Source organism: Bidens hawaiensis, unplaced genomic scaffold (assembly GCF_021521415.1).
Source record: "Bidens hawaiensis isolate Kalapana, Puna unplaced genomic scaffold, B.hawaiensis_p1.1 tig00010251_1, whole genome shotgun sequence".
Taxonomy (NCBI): domain Eukaryota; kingdom Viridiplantae; phylum Streptophyta; class Magnoliopsida; order Asterales; family Asteraceae; genus Bidens; species Bidens hawaiensis.
This window is the reverse complement of record NW_027491776.1, coordinates 852,387-863,647: the sequence shown is the minus strand read 5'-3', so window position 1 is coordinate 863,647 and position 11,261 is coordinate 852,387. Positions and strand designations below refer to the sequence as shown.

The following is an 11,261-nucleotide window of genomic DNA, read 5'->3' as shown; positions in this document are numbered from 1 at the left end:
GCTAATTATGAGTTGGAGCCTGTGGAAGAGGAAAGGGAGGAGGAAGAAGCTGAAGCGCGAAAACTCAAGCGCAAGGCTAAAGGCAAGACTGGCGCAGGGGCCTGTAAAAAACAGAAAAAAGATGATGCCTCTGTTGCCCAGAATCTTCCTCATACTCAAGTGAAGGGACTTGAGAAAACCAAGGGTTTTACTTCTAAGTTTTCCTCGTCTTCTTTGCCTCAAGGTGTGGGCAATCCTCCAGTCCACAAGAGGTATGGTGTTGCCACCTCATCTCTGCGCGCGGCGGACAAGGGAAGCGGTGCTGCGCCTGCTGTTTCGTCTTCTCCAACAGGTATACTTTGTTTATATTTTGTGGTTTTATGAGCGTGATTCCGATGGAGTTATTAATGAAGCTTTGTTCACTCAAATGTTTGTAGAGCCGGGCAACGTTGGTGGCTCAACCTCAGGCGCAGCAAGGTGCCAAAGCTATGCCGAAGGTTGTTTTGAAGTCCTCTGTTTTGCCCTCAAAAAGAGGGAAAATGGACTTCATGGCGATGCTTAATTCGCGGACTGCGGTGCGCCAAGGTATTTATTGCGCTTTGATTGTCTGATTTTTTCCTTTAGTTCAAGTCATGAATCATTTCTCCTTGTTGGTTTTTTCATAGGAATTATAGCTGGCACACAAGCTGCTGGTGGCACTGCTAGCGCTGGCGCCGTTAGTTCTGCTCCTGCTCCAACAAGTACTGAATCTCCCCTCATTGGGATCACTAAGGAGCATGAGACTATTTTTCGCGCTGCTCTAACAGCGTCAAGACCTCCCTCACCTCCTCCTGCGCGCAGCCCTCCTCGTGAGACTATTTTTGATTCTTCCCAGTCGCAGGAGAAGAGACCTGTTATAGAGGATGATGAGGAGGTTAATTTTGAAAATTCTGATGGTGGCCGCGTAAGTCCTATAGCGCCACGAGATTTCGTGGCGCAACCTTTTTCTCATGGGGCAGGCAGGAGCTCATCAGCTGGCGCTAATCTTTCTGCCGGTTCTCCTCAGGTATAAGTTTATTTTGCTCCGCTGTGCAGACTTCCAAGTTAGTGTTTAGATAACTAAAACGTTTCTTTGCGTTGCTTTGTGTTTGTAGGGAGCCGATCACATATACCGCCCGAGCTGGAGTATCACTGAAGAGAGCTCATTCCAATCCTTGGGCGTATGTGAAGACTTTTGGGCTCACTCTGTTCCTCCAGCTGAAAGGAGGTTTCAAGAAGACCGCGCTCGCGTGGATTTGCTTAATGACCACCTTTTTGCTGGGTCTGCGTTTTTTGCTGCCTCCCAAGAGCTTCGCAATGATTATATAAAGGTACGTGATGCCCTTGTGGAGGCCAAGCAAGAGGCTAAGATTTCTGCTTGGAATCTTTCTGATGCCCGAGAGAAAGCTGAGAAACTCCAAGCAGAACTTAGCGAGAACCGGGCAAGTTCCAACACTGCTTTTGTGAAGCGCGGGCTTGAGCTGCAAGCTGCGCGGGAGAAACTGCAAGTGGCAGAGGCAGATGCGGCCAAGTACGCGCGTCAAGCGCGTGACCTGGAGTTGGCAGTGGAGGCGCGTGACCAAACTATTGCGCAGGTTAATACTGAAAAATCTTTATTGGAGACTGAGGTTGCGCGCCTGAAGAAAGAGCTCGATGCTGCGCGAGCGGAAAAGAATGAAGCCTTAGCGGCTAGCAGCGTCTGACAAAGAAGAGCTAGAACAAGTCCAGGAAACTGTTAAGTTATGAAACTCTCAAATCCCTGCTCTTGAGACGTCTGTTTCTTCCTCGCGCAGGACTGTCAATGGCTGATTTCACAGGGTGTGACTCGTTGCGCTTATGCCATGAAATACTCAGACGAGTTTCAGACCCTTGTGATGGACTGTAATGCGGCGTCGCGCTTGGTGGGTCGGGCTGAGGGGTTTAAGGATGGTTATGAATATGGCATGCTAAAGAAGAATCCATCCGACTTACCCTTATCAGCTCGACGCTGTCTGCGCTGACATGGCTGAGGTGGGGGAGAAGTACTTGAATACTCCAATTCCCATCATTGAGTAGGTATTTTAACCTTAATGAGTTTACTTGACTTATTTTCATAATCTTTGGTACTTATACTGTTCCTTGTCACTTGTAGATAGCCGCGCTTGCTGACCAGCCCGATCTTGGCGCTTTAAAGAAATTACTTGATGAATGTGAAGGGACTGGTGGCAATGATGATGGCGCGGGCAACGCTACCTCTGCCAGCGGCTCTGGCGTGGCCAAATTACCTACTCCTGACGCTATCATTACAGAAGACGACTATATTCAAGACGAACAGCTTGATTATGGTGAGTTTGGAGATGACGAGGAGCGGGTTGCGCCAGATGCTGAGGGAGGAAATAATGATGAGGAGGCTGATATTAACATAGAGACTTGAAAAGCCCTTATTGTTTTTTTTTTGTTTGTAGTTTCTACCTCATCATTTGTAAATTTGTAAACTTCTATGTTTCGGAATGAAATTTTGTTTTTCACTTACTCGCATCTTGCGCATTCCCAATTCATCTCTTTATATTGCATGTGTGTGCTTGTTGAATATAAGGTATGCTTACACATTGAAACTTGAACAAGGTTGTCATATTTCAAGTTATTTTGCGATATTCTGAATATGCTGACACGTGCCTTGGCATTTCATTATTCTCTTTTGCGCGACGTTATCGTGCATTTATTATAGGGAATTATGAATGAGTTTTGTAGCCTTTACGTGTCAGTATGTGTTACTCTGCCTATATCCATTATAATCCCATGCGCGGCCCCGACCTGAGACCTTAACAACTATGCTTTGGTATGTGCTTTGCCTTAGTTGTGCTTAGGTATTTTTATGGTCCAGCTGCGTAATACGTAGGATGGATGCTATGAGTAATTTGAGCTAAGGCCCTGACGTTTTAGAGTTAAAACTCCTTAACGCGTCTGAGCTTGAAGCTCGCGCATGTATGCTTTACTTCGTTTTATTTTTAGTTTGATGTCAATACAATGTTGTCATATTGCTCAAAATTAATAAAGGGAAGTGTGAAACATGTATGCAAAAGGTAATAGAACGCATATTAAGAAAAAGTAGAGCGTATCATTATTCGTAATGGCTTAAAAAGCCTTGATTACAAACTTGACAACTTTTACATGAAACATTTTCTAAGTTGTGCTGCGTTCCATGTGCGCGGGATCTTCTTTCCATTTAAATCTTTTAAAGCGTATACGCCTTTTCCCAATTCTTCCGAGACTTGATAAGGTCCCTCCCAGTTGGGAGACATCTTTCCCGGGGGTATTGCGCGACTAGCTTCATTGTTCCGAAGGACAAAATCATTCTTCTTGAAGTGGCATTCTTTCACGCGCTGATTGTAGTATTTTTCTAGCTTTTTCTTGTATTTGGCTTCACTGATGATAGCCGCCTCTCTGCGTCCCTCAAGTAAATTGAGATCCAACCTCCTTTCTTGCTCGTTATCCGTCTTACTCATCATGAGCACTCTATAGGATGGACATCCAATCTCTGCTGGAATCATATCCTCTGTTCCATAGGTTAGGCTGAACGGGGACTCGTCATTGCTGGTTTTGCTTAATGTCCTGTGCGCCCACAGGACATTAGGTAACTCCTCGACCCATGCATGGGACTCTCCCTCCAACCTTTTCTTCAGCCCATTCAGCAAGCTTTGGTTCGCGCGCTCCACTTGGCCATTCCCTTGAGGGTGGTATACTGAAGTGAAGACCTGATTGATGTGCAATTCCTTGAACCAACTGGATATCTTCCTGTCAGTGAATTGTTTGCCATTGTCGCTCACGATTTCCATGGGCAGGCCAAAACGGCATACGATGTGGCTCCAAATAAATTGCTTCATTGCCTCGGCTGTGATTTTTGCCAGTGGCTTGGCTTCAACCCATTTTGTGAAATAGTCTACTGCCACTACCAAAAACTTTACTCGCCCTGGCGCTTGTGGTAAGGGACCCACAATATCGATTGCCCACTTGTGGAAAGGCCATGCAGAGGTCACCGGGATCAAGTTGTTCTTTGGCCGCATGGTATTTGGCGCATAGCTCTGACACGCTTTGCATTTTTGGATCTATTTTAACGCGTCCAAGTACAAGCCTGGCCAATAGTAACATGCGTTCATTGCCTTGGCGACCACCATGCGCGGGCCAGCATGTATTCCACAGATTCCTTCGTGTATCTCTCTGATCACATAGCTTGCTTCCTCAGCGTCTAGGCATTTCATGAGTGGTCCAAGATAAGAGCGTCGATATAACGTACCATCGAGCATTTCGTAGTTCTGCGACTTGTGTCTTATCTTCCTCGCCTGTGCGCGATCGTCTGGTACCTTTCCCTCCTTCAAGAATTCCATTATTGGAGTTATCCATGATGAAGGTGTTGTATGAATTACAAGAACAGACTTCGCTCCCACTGACGGGTTGCTCATTACTTCCACCCTGACATCTTTGCCAAAATGATCGAAGCTGGTTGATGCCATTTTGCTTAGCGCGTCGGCAGACTTATTTTCACTGCGCGAAATGTGTATGATTCTGAAAAAGTCAAATTGTTCGGTGAGTTTCTTCGCCTGCTCTAGATACAGAGGCATGGTGTTCTCCTTGGCATCATAAAGGCCATTGACTTGTGCTGCTACCAGGTATGAATCTACATGAGCCTCTAGCTTTTTAACTCCGAACTTGTGCGCGATGCGCAAACCAGCCAGCAGGGCTTCATACTCAGCTTCATTGTTGGTGCTCTTGAAATCCAACCTGATTGCGTAAGTATACTCATGATTTTCTGGATCCACTAGTTTGAGGCCTGCGCCGGACCCTTTGTTGTTTGAAGCTCCATCAGTGAATAATCTCCAAACGTTTTCTTCATTATTGGCTTGCGGAGGGTCTACTTCGCGCTGAGCCTCTTCGACTTTTCCTTCAGGGATTTCTGCGATGAAATCAGCTAAGACTTGTCCCTTGATTGCTGGACGAGGCTTATAGGTGATCGTGTGCTCCCCTAATTCCAGCGCCCATTTTGTCAGCCTTCCTGAGAGCGCGGGACATCGCAAGACTTGCTGGATGTTGTAATCAGTCAGGACTTCAATAGGATGACCATTGAAATATCTGTGAAGCTTGCACGACGCATGCGTTAGTGATAAAACTAACTTTTCTATGATGGTGTAGCGCGTCTCAGGATCTGTCAGCACCCGACTTACATAATAAATTGGTGTTTGGATTCCCTTGCGATCCACCAATAATACTGCGCCAATGGCGCGCTCTCCTACTGACAGGTACAACGTTAAAGTTTCACCAGGTAGTGGAGCTGTGAGCGCAGGAAGATTTATCAGACATTCTTTTATCTCACTGAAAGCTTGCTCGGCCTCAGGCGTCCACTTGAATTGGCTTTTCTTTAAGCAATTTCTCAATGTGTTAATGAATGGGGTAGATTTGCTTGCATGGTTTGCTAGGAACCTGTTAATTGATACCAATCTACCATTCAACTTTTGAACTTCCTTCATGGTGGATGGTGAGGGCATGCCGAGGATAGCCTCCACCTTCTCTGGGTTCACCTTGAAACCATCCTTGGTGACCATTACGCCGAGAAATTTCCCTTCTTCCACGCCGAATGTGCATTTGCTCGGGTTGAGCTTCATGTTTACTTCCTTTAGGCGCCGAAGGGTTTCTTCGATGTCTTTGAGCATTTGTTTTTCCTCCCTGCTTTTAATCACCAAATCATCCACGTAGACTTCTAAGTTTTTTCCAATCTGCTCGTTGAAAATTGCATCCATGAGTCTTTGGTAAGTGGCTCTTGCATTCTTCAAACCAAAGGGCATTTTTGTGTAACAGAAAACACCCTTGTCAGTTCTGAAAGCAGTCTTGTCTTCATCCTGTGGTGCCATTTGAATTTGGTGATAGCCCTTATAGGCATCCAGGAAACATTTGAGCTTAAACGGCACCACAGAGTCCACCTTCATGTCAATGTTTGGGAGGGGGTAACAATCTTTTGGACACGCCTTGTTGAGGTCCTTGAAATCAATGCACATTCTCCATGACCCATTGCTCTTCTTTACCATCACAGGATTGGCTACCCATGTTTGATATCGTATTGGGCGAATGATATTCGCGCGCAGTAGATCTTCTACTTGCTCATTCATGGCCTTTGTCTTCTCGTCTCCCATGACTCTTTTCTTTTGAGCAATTGGCTCCACGGACTTGAATGTGTTGAGAGAGTGCTGCGCCAGGTCTCGCGGAACCCCAGTCATATCAGAATGTTGCCACGCGAAGACTGACATATACGTTGTGAGCAATCTTTTCATTCTCGCTCTTGTGTCATCTGATATCGTAGCTCCGATTGTGATTGTTTGTTCTGGGAATTTTGGGTTGAGAATCCATTCCTCTGGCGCGTTGTTTCCCACTGGAAGCTTCATTCTCCCCTCTCGAGGTATACTTATTACTGCGCATAAATGATCTCGGTACACAAATGTTACTCCTGTTGGTGTTGGGAACCCCAACGCGCCATGCGCTGGTGACGGTATGGCGTTGAATTGGGCAATCGTTCCTCTACCCAAGATCATACTATGGCATGAAGTGGTGGGCAAGACCAGGAAGTTGACAATTTCAGCTCGCTTGTGCTTCTCATCCCCCATAGTTAGTTCGAATTGTATCTGACCTAGGGGGTGAATAATTTCGTTTGAGACACCCGAGATTGGTGCACTCACGACTTCGAGCCTTGCTTGGTCTGCTGGATCCAGCTTCCTGAAACATTGCTCATACATGATGTCTGACTCACTACCGGTGTCCACCAGGACTCTTGACACCTCATAATGAGCGATGTGTGTAGTGATGACTAGAGGACTGCTGATAGACGGGCCTCCTCTGATTCTTGAAAAGATTACTTGTTGCTCGCGCCAATCCCCTTGGAATTGCGCGCTTCTCTTCCTCGATCCTTGCCCTTGCCTTCTTCCTTCAGCTACACAGATTCTTTTGAATTTTTTACTGTCTGAGGCTCCGTCTGGTTGTTCGTTCTCTGGTCTTGGATTTTTTACCAGGTGAGCCAACTTGCCTGATTTCACATCTTTTTCGATCGCATCCTTCAAATGATGGCATGCATCGGTGTTGTGCCCTGTGGATTTGTGAAACTCACAATATTTGCCACTGTTCGGTGGTCCCTTATGGAGTAATGGCCTGGGGTTTTTAAACTGGACATTCTCTGTGCTTAACACTTGCGAAGGCGTTTTGGTGAGGGGAGTCCATATTCTTGGTAGAGGTCTGTTAGGCTCTCTGCCGCCTTCCTTCTTGTCACCTTCTCCGCGATTAAGAATGTCTTTTTGGGGTTGGGGTGAACTTTGTTGCGCTTGCTTTTCTGCCGGAGAATAATTGGTTTGTTGCAACCTGGACCATACGGAGTTTTGTTTGCCCCTCCTTTCATTGTTGCGTGGTGCTCCTGTTTGATGCCCTTTATCTCTTGCTCTGTCTTGGGCAATTTGTTTTTCATTTCGTGCGAAGACTTGCGATGCTTCTATAAGCTTAGCCCAAGTGGTTGGCATGCCTTCTCTGCTCACGAGAGCTCTGCGGAGTTGATCATTTCGCGCACCTTGTATAAAGGCCACGCGCAAGAGTTGTTCAGTGATGCCTCCAATTGCAAGAGATTCCTGATTGAAACGAGTTATGTAGTCTTCAATGGTTTCATCATTCCTGCGTACGCAGTGCATGATGTCATCGGGGTCGCGCGTGTGTCTGAGCTGCTGTACAAAGTGAGCCTGGAACTTTTCCAATAGCTCTTCGAACCCATCGATTTGTCCTGTCGACAAGCTTTCGAACCAGACACGCGCTGCACCCGTGAGGCAGCGAGCAAACATGTGACACCATGTTGGCATCGTCCAGCTTTCTAAGTTTCCAGTGTTATAAAAACCTTGTAAGAAATCATTTGGATCTGTTGTACCATCGTACTTGCCTAAACCACTTGGCATCTTGGTTTTGTGTTGGATGGGAGCCTTCGCAATGCGCTCAGTGAATTTTGAATGTTTTACCAAGATGGCTGGCCTATATGGTGTGGTTACGTCCACTTGCCCTTTCGCTTGTGGGTTGTATGGTGTGTATAAATCCATATCAGCTTTGGCTCCAGGTGATGTGTGTATGTGTGCGCGAAGCTGTGATCCTCCTGCATGAGTATCTCGCGTCTTCTTCATGCTGTGCACCTCTTCCTCATCACTAATATCAGCTTGTTCGGTGTGAACAGAATGACCGTCTTCCAGCGCGCGCGTCTTTTTTGTTGTTCCCTGAATGGTTTGTTTATCAAATGCGAGCCTTTGTGTTAAATCGGCTAACTTTTTATGTTTTACCAACTCATTGTATTTGTCCATTAAACGCCGTTGTTCGTTTATGAGCCATTCTTTAGGGTCATTGGTTTCAACTTCCGGGCCCATTGGTCCTTTTTGTTTTGTACCAGTCATATTTTGGAACGTGAGATCGTCTGGGGGAGTTTCAGTTTGATTATGAGGTGTTGTGTTGAAGGGATGATTACTGGCGGTGCGCGCAGTGTCACGCGGCGCCCTCAGAACCTGATGTCCCTCATTAACATCCTCAAGCTCATTATCCTCCAGAACTTGATTGTTGTTTCGAACACCGGAAACCATGGTGAAGATTTTCAGAGAGAAAATTGATGAAATAGTGGTTTTGTTGCCGTTGTCCCACGGATGGCGCCAATGAAGAAGCGTGTATCGACTTACTTGTATACGATCAACGTTCCTCGGGTACAAGTGTGCTATATCACCGATGGTTTTCCATGATACGAGTTCTTCCACCTACAAAACGAAAAGTACCGTGAGCTTACCCCTCAGAAAGGGACAGAGGGGTCCTCTTTGGGGTAACCCTCCGGTGTGAGAATCAGATATTGTAGGAGAGGATAACCAAGATGTGAAAATGAGTAAAGGACTTAGAATATATTTTCTTGCCTGCCTCCAACTGTGGAGGTGGTGTGGTATTTATAGTATTAGGGTTTCCAATGATTTGGCTCAGACCCAATTGGGGCCTTTTTGGCCTCCTCCTGTTGCTTCGCGCCACGTGTACTTAGGACACCTGGTGCTTTTTCATTGATTATTCTCTGACCAAGGTCTTTCACCTGACCCATGTGCCATCACGTGGTGGCACATGGGCTTTGCTGAGTTGTCCACCCTTCATTGGCAGCTGTCAACATCAGCACATTCTTTATTCCTTAAAAGATACCTTCTGGAAGGTTGTCTGATGAGTACAATCATGGTTGTCTTATCCTGATTTGGATTAGACTATTGTCTCATTTGTTGTGTGTCGCTTACGCGCGGCCTTTATGCGCCTATCCCGGGGATGCGCAGGGTCTTCTCTTTATTCTCACACTAAATGTGTGTGTTGTGTGCATATGTGATATGCGCCACGCGCAGATGTTTCATACGCTTGCGCATAGGTTTTGGCTTTGTGTCTTCATGACATCCATGCGCTTGCGCATAGGTTTTCAAGCCTCTTGTCTATATCTTGTGAGTTGACCCGCCCCGCTCGATGTTAAGGCGGGTGCATACCCCTTCAGTAGGAACATCATCCATGGAAGTGACGGTCCAGAAACCGCCAAGGATGAAATCAACTTATGGTTCAAACCAGAGGAGTTGAACAATTACACAAGCAACCAAGAAAAGTGGGTCTATGGAGTCAACTAATGGAATGACATCTGTGGGTTGTCTAGGCAAATTAGTTTTTCGGCTGCAAGAATAACAACCAAAGAGTAAACAGAAATGTTGTTTTTAATTTAAAAGTGAGCAAAAACGGTATCAGTTTTGTAATTTGAAAGATTCTCAAAAGACCATCTTTATAGTCATTAAAGAAATAAGTATTTGGTTGATGCGGGCTGTTTTCACCTCATTTGATCTTCGGCTTTTACTTTTTCGGCTTGTTTTCTTTCATTAATGGAAGAATTGTTTTAAGTTTCTTTTAGGGCTGTACATATGTTCGGTTTTGGATGTTTTTACAAAACCAATAATTATGGTTTTGGAGAAAGACAAAATAAACCAGTCTAGTTGGATGGGTCGGCTGGACTGTCCAGCTTGACAGTTTAAACTGTTTTTTTCGAAATCATTAATTTGTACTACAAAAATGCGTATGGTTTATGAATATAATACATACACGTAAATGACATATTCCAAGTTCCAAACCGGGTTGAGCTGTTAAACTGATAAATCGACAGTCAAATGATGAAACCCAACAATTAGGAATTTGGATCTAAATTTGCCGACTTGCTTTGGTTGGACTGTCTCAGCGTGTTGTGAACATCAACAAATCCTTTGTTTGAAAAACTTAGATTCATTTCAATTTTAATCAAACATGTGATTCGTTGAAACCATTGTTATCCATCCTATTATTCTTATCCTGCCGTAGGAAATCTCAAAACATTTTTGGATTGATAAATTTTGTTAGAATATCCCTTGCACATGTAAAAAAAGAAAAATGGCAACTAATCATTTTGTTAGAATATCTCTTTAGTTATGATAAATTTGTTATATATTTACTAGTTGGGAAAACACTATTCTAACCAAGTTTAAAGTTTTTTCCAATTAAGTTACTCATATTTTGTTTTGTCTCAATCAGGTCACTCAACTTTAAGTTTGGTTCAATTATATCACTTAAATTTCTATTTGTGTTCTAGTTATTTATGAACATATAATATGAATGTAAAAAAGATAGTATTAGAACATTTATTGAAAGTTGAGTGATATAATTATGCTAAAATTGAAAGTTGAGTGACCTAATTAAGACTAATTGAAAGTTGAGTGACCTAACTGAGACAAAATTAAAAGTTGAGTGACCTAATTGAGACAAAATAAAATATGAGTGACTTATTTAGAACAAACTTAAAACTTGGTTACTATTCTACAGAGCTGTCCCCTACTAGTTTTACATATATAAAATGATGAGTATATTTATAATTTGGTATTCCAAAAGTAAAACAAAAGACTTGGATTTATTGCTTATGGTATTTTTAACACACAATAAAAAGCAAAACATAGAAATGCTTTTATGATACCCGAACATGATTATTTGTTATTTAACAAACAAATAAGCAACTTTGAAAAGTTCACACAAACACACCTTAATCTCTAAATAAAACATAAAACAAATAAGCAACTTTGAAAAGTTAACACAAGACACCATAATCTCTAAATAAAACATAACAGTTCGGGGGTGTAGCTCATATGGTAGAGCGCTCGCTTCGCATGCGAGAGGCACGGGGTTCGATTCCCCGCACCTCCATTTTTATT

The 11,261-nt window shown here is 44.1% G+C and overlaps 1 non-coding gene across 1 annotated transcript; it reads left to right on the top strand.

Moving 5' to 3' along the window:
* Positions 1 to 11,180: 11,180 nt before the first annotated feature.
* On the top strand, positions 11,181 to 11,253 carry TRNAA-CGC (transfer RNA alanine (anticodon CGC)). Its single transcript has one exon. It is a non-coding gene; the product is annotated as a tRNA-Ala (tRNA).
* Positions 11,254 to 11,261: the final 8 nt, after the last annotated feature.